A 6,000-nucleotide genomic window follows, 5' to 3' on the forward strand; every position below is an offset into this window, starting at 1 on the left:
AGATACTGGCAGCTGCAGAGTTGTACCAGCACCGAGGCTCACAGCCTGCTGGAATTTATGCTCTGCCTGACTAGGTCCGCCCAGCCCCTTCCTTAGGGAAGGAGATAAAGCACCCCCACGTCTGCGGTCACGTGACCTGGCTAAGATGGCGGCGCCCGGTCCCGGGAGCCGGCGACCGACCCGCCACCAGACCCCCGCAAACCTGGGAACCCCCACAGCAGCCTGCACCCTGGAACCACACGGCCCTGCACCCCCACGGCGCAAAGACCGGAGTGCCTGGCGAGGTGAGTAGCCGCGGCCGGGTCTAGCACCGGGGCGGGCTGTGACATCTATGCTAGACTAAAAACATAGAGGGTAAAAAAAAACATTGTCACTTAGAGAATCAAACCCTGGGTCTTTGTGTATGGAGAACGGCAGACTTATCCACTAGCATACAAGACCTGGTAATAGCAACCTGTGACAGAAGTCTATGTAAAGAGTGCTCTCATGCCATCAGTTATGCTTACTTATGCTGTATCGGCTATGGGAACTGCAGGATGCTATGTTATGAAATAATTTGCCTCGGGGACCCGGATGCTCCACCTCTACATTACACAACCCATTTGCCAGAGCTTGTATTGTACTGAACTGTACAGATGGAGCAGCAGCGCTATTCGCAGAGAATGAGATGCATGAGCGTCTGTGTATCAATCCGCCGATGGATTAGTGGATCGTAATCCACCCAGCAGTGGCGATGTGTATTGCCTGCATATTGTGAGGTGTGCCTCAATGCACCTCAGTGTGTCTGAGCAAGCTACAAAAATTATGTGCCAAAAACCCTGGCAAGGCAGAAATAAAGGAGAACACACACAGTCAAAGAAAAGGATTTACCAAGACCCCAAATCCTAATTTTTTTTTTACATCCACTAGAGGACACAAGAGTATTCTTTACTGTGGGATGTCCCAAAGCTGTGCCCTTAGTGGTGGGAATGCTCCTGGATGGCGGCAAGAACTGAAGCCCAAAAGCCGCATCCCGGGATGCAAACGTGTCCAATGCATAAAAGCGAATAAAGGTCTGAGGAGAAGTAGCCGCCTTATAAAGTTATTCCATGGAGTGCAGGGACTCCATATGAAATCTGGGAATCCTGATGTACACGTTGAGGTTTTTAAGGTTCAATATCGGTTGATAATCATCTGGCTTTTGTACCAGGAACAGGGAGGTATAAAACCCCTGACTAGAGAGAGAGGGTTTTTGGGAAACCACTGCGCTACACTTCACCATTTAATATCATTGGAAAAATAAATCACTGGCACATGGATTATTTAAAAAGAATATATTCACTTTATTTAGTAAATAATGCTATAATAGTGCTGATAAACCCACTGCATGAAGGGTCAGGCCCCCTGCCGGGGATCCCAATATGGAGGGCCGCCTTTTGTTGTTTGCAGTGTCGGAGGGAGATGACCACCAACACCTGGGTCAAAGCTGACGTTTTGGACGTCTATACACATACCATTTGGCGTCATCCCCCTCACCATTTTTTTTTTCAATGGGCCTCCTATGAGACCCAGAGAAGGCTGTGGCATTTCAACACTCTGTGGCTTCCCTTTTTCAATCGAAGACTCCAGTTCCTCTGAAACACAGGGGTCAGGGGTTTTATGGTGTGGGTGGCAACTGCGCTGAGTTAGTGGTATCGATGTTTGCAGCAGGGTAAACCCGGGGTATACTACAAGGTACCCGATGTGAATAGTCTAGAGAGAGAGAGAGGGTTTTTGGGAAACCACTGTGCTATACTTCACCACTTAATATCATAGGAAAAATAAATCACTGGCACATGGATTATTTAAAAATAATATATTCACTTTATTTAGTAAAGTATCTCAAATGAACAAATAGATAAACAAAAGGTATATTTATAGCGGTAAAAACACTATCCATGATGTCCTAATACCGGTATACTGACAGACCAGGACAGACAAACATAAAACATAAAAAGCACTTTGTAATTTGTGCAAAGTTCAATGAACAGTAATTCCGGTGTTACTGTCTGTTTAGACCAGGGGTGGCCAACCGGTCAGAGGTAAAGAGCCGAAAAATATCTGTAGTCAAGCCAAAGAGCCACCAACATGCGTGCGCCAAAAAAGGGGCGTGGTCTATTTGGAAGTATGCCGCACACCATAGTACCCATTACACATGATGCAGCACACCATAGTACAAATTACACTTGATGCCGCGCACCATACAGTAGTACACATTACACATGATGCTGCACATCATAATGCCCCTTACACATGATGCTGCACCCCATAATGCCCCACATACTGCCACTAGTAGTGTCCCTTAATCAATGCCCCCAAAATTTCCACTTACTGTAAATATTTATATGAGGTCAGCCCAGCCTTCGCTGCCGCTGCAGGTAGAGATGGAGAGCAGTGCAGCTGCTTTTATGGGGAGAGGAGCAGAGCGCAGTGCAGAGCACACTCCTGCTCCCCTCCTGGTGTCCCTTCCAGCGGACATTTCTAATATTGTGCGCACTGTTGTTGCGCCATGAATGACAGTCCGCGATGAGGGGGGAGCACGCCGGCATCACATGGTTAACGGGTGGCAGGCTGTTACTCCTGCTCCTGCAGGAGAGGTGGAAGCAGGGAGAAGAACTGGAGCGGAAGCTGCAGGGGTAGCACTGCCTTGCTACTCGGCTACACCTCAAGCTAAGGACAGCGGTGGCGCAGCTCTGAGGGTGCTGCCTTCCAGAATTAGCCACATCGCCAGGCAGCGCTGCGGCTTCCGTTCCAGTGGGAGCAGGAGCCGCACATCATCAGGGGGAGAGCCGCAGGCGGCTCGAGAGCCGCGGGTTGGCCACCCTTGGTTTAGACAGATGAGGCTCTGTTATAAAAGCAGTCTTAGGCCCTTATTCAGATTCGAGCGGTACGGCCCGCGTGCGGCCGTACCGCCGATGTTTTTACTCTGCACATGCGCAGAGGTCAATCTGCGCATGTGCAGCCCCCTTCGCCGCAGACGTATTCCGTCCGCCGCAAAGGGGGCGTATAGGGGCGTGAGAGGCTTCATGCCCTCATTTCCCTATGTGTACGCCCCGCGTTTCATGGGCGTTCCCATGCAAACGCGGGGCGTATGCATGGTAATGAGGGCATGACGCAACTCATGGGGGCGGAAAGCTGACGTCGCCGGACGTCAGCTTTCAGCCCCCATACAAGCTACCACACGGACGATTGTCCGTGTGGTCTCAGCTTGCGGGAGCTGCCGGGGCGTGCGGACCTGCCTTCGATGGTCGACGACCATCGAATGCAGGGGGCAGCTCCCACCATGGTGGAGGCGTACGCCTCCACCATTTTTATGCGGATCGCCAGCCGTCCGTGTACGGACGGCCGTGGCGATCCGTAGGGTGGGCGGGGATTGGTTTGTGCGGCCGGAGCCCCGTGTGCGGCTCTGGCCGCACCAACCAGAATAAGGGCCTTAGTGTGGTAATCCAAGGGTAGTTACTTGCTGGTTCCAGGGGGAGAGATCTTCGTCTGCCGGCAGACTTCACCTCTTGCCGCGGTCAACGTGTTTGTATAGTGCCGCGTCTGGAGGGATCGATTAGCTCTGGGATCAACGCATTTCACCTGTGTGACAGGCTTCCTCGGGATAAGTCAGAGTAATCAAGTTCTAAAGGCCGAAAGGATAATTTAGCCCTGGGAACAGCTGTTTTAGATATGGCCAGGAAAGTAACAATTTTGTCTAGCTCTGGACCAATCAAGGTATCTCCTGCATAAAGGAGGGATTCCAGTGCCTTCTTAGAAGTATCATCTGCCTGCCAAGAGTGTAGCCATAGGTTACCCCTAGCTGCAATAGAAGAGACGGCGGCCCTAGAGGCCAAGACCGCTCTATCCAAGGCCACTTCTCCCAAGTAAACATTACCTTTTTGCAAGTTAGTATCTAGCAAAAGCAAGTTCTTCCTACTAGTCTTAGAATAAAGGCCTTGGTGTAGCAGATCTAACCAAGAGACCATGGATTAATTAACCCAGACTGACACCATGGCAGGTCTGACAATAGTGCCCACATGAGTATAAATCAATTTAAAAAAGGATTCCAGCTTTCTATCAGTTGGGTCCTTTAAGGATGATGTGTCACTAAGCGAGCCACATGAGAACCACATGCTGGTGAAGCTTCCCACATGGACCATTCTTTGGATGCTTGTGAATAAAAGGACCCAAAGCATTTTGAAAGCTGAAACCTTGTATCATGTTTAGCCCATGCTTGTTCTAGCATGTCCTTTAACTGAGAGGAAGAAGGGAACACTTTATTGTTTCTTAAAGACTTGTGCTTTAGAGTGTGGTCCCTGAGATTCCTATTCAAGGTTGAGTAGTGCCTGTACCTCACTAACAAGGTACATCTATTTCCCCTATGCTCAACACCTCATCTGCAGGTGAAGGGGTATCTAGGTCAGACACGTGGGAGGTGCTGCTTTCAGATCTGAACCTGAATCCAACTCACACATGGTTGTGGATGTTCACTGGGTGGTCGGCAGGCTCCTGAGACATTTGTCCCTTTGCAGAATCTGCTGCATAGATGTAGAAATCTGAGAACTCCTGCACAGACTGAGCAATGGGGTGTCCATGGAGGTTCCATAAGGGAAGGCAGGAGAGCCCAGTGGGGGAGCAGAGAGGGTCGCCACTTTGGGGGCAGGAGGGGCAGTAGCTATCCTCTCCACCAAGTGTGCCATGACTTGTGTCATCGGATCGGCCCATGCGGGTTCAGACAGGGGGAACCAGCCAGGATGTCCATACCAGGGATTGGAGCACAAGCCTTACAGTGCGTGGTCCCTTAATGGTCCTGTGAAGAAAGCAGGTTAGGGCAACCCAGTGCATAAACGAGGGTCTGCAGCCAAAGCTTTCTTTCCCCTGGATGACATATTTGTCAGATAGTATCAACCAGCTGACAGTGTTAATGGTAACGATACAATTAACCCCTTCACGACATATGACGTATATATACGTCATATGTCGGTTGCGGGGGAATCAAGCCAGCTCACGGAGTGAGCTGGCTTGAAAGAGAGCAGGTAATGGCTGTATATTACAGCCAGGTCCCTGCTCTCACGGCCACGAGAGGCGAGTTCGCCGATCGTGGCCGTTTAACCCTTTAAGCACCGCGGGCAAAGCGCCCGCAGTGCTTAAATAGCTGATCGGAGGGGGGGCGCCCCCCTCCGGCGCCGATCGGGGCCCCCCGCAGCGAGATCGGAGGGTGCCGATCGGTTGCCATGGTAGCCAGGGGTCTAATGTAGACCCCTGTGCTGGCCGTGTATGCATACCTATTACATCCTGCCTCAGGCAGGATGTAATAGGAAGTGCATAAAATCACTACGTTCAGCCATAGAGCTCTATGGCTGAACCTAGTACAGGCGATCGCGCCCCCTAGTGGTCAAGTACACTAGGGGGCCTTGTAGTAAAAGTAAAAAAAAAAAAAAAATAAAGTTTAAAAATAATAAAAAAAAAAAAAAAAATTAAAAGTTCAAATCACCCCCCTTTCCCCATTTCCCAAATAAAAATAAATAAAAAATAAAAAAAATAAACATATTTGGTATCGCCGCGTTCCTAAAAGTCCGATCTATTAAAATATAACATTAGTTATCCCGCACGGTTAAAGGCGTAAACGGAAAATAATCCCCAACGCCAAAACTACGTTTTTTGGTCGCATCGCGTACCCAAAAAAAAATAACTAAAAGAGATCAGAAAGTCGCCCATATCCCATAATGGTATTAATTAAAAAGTACACTTCAGCCCGCAAAAAATGAGCCCTCACCCAGGTCCGTAGGTGGAAAAATAAAAAAGTTATAAGCCGCAGAACATGGCGACGCAACGCAAATTAGAAAAACCGTAAAAGTTGCGATTTTTTTTTTTAGTGGTGAAACATAACGAAAACTATATAAGTTTGGTAACACCAGAATCGTAACGACCCATAGAATAAAGATAACCCATCATTTTAAACGAACTATGAACTCCAAAAAAACCGTAACCAGCGCAAAA

This window comes from Crinia signifera, chromosome 2, assembly GCF_055691185.1.
Source record: "Crinia signifera chromosome 2, ASM5569118v1, whole genome shotgun sequence".
NCBI classification, from domain to species: Eukaryota; Metazoa; Chordata; class Amphibia; order Anura; family Myobatrachidae; genus Crinia; species Crinia signifera.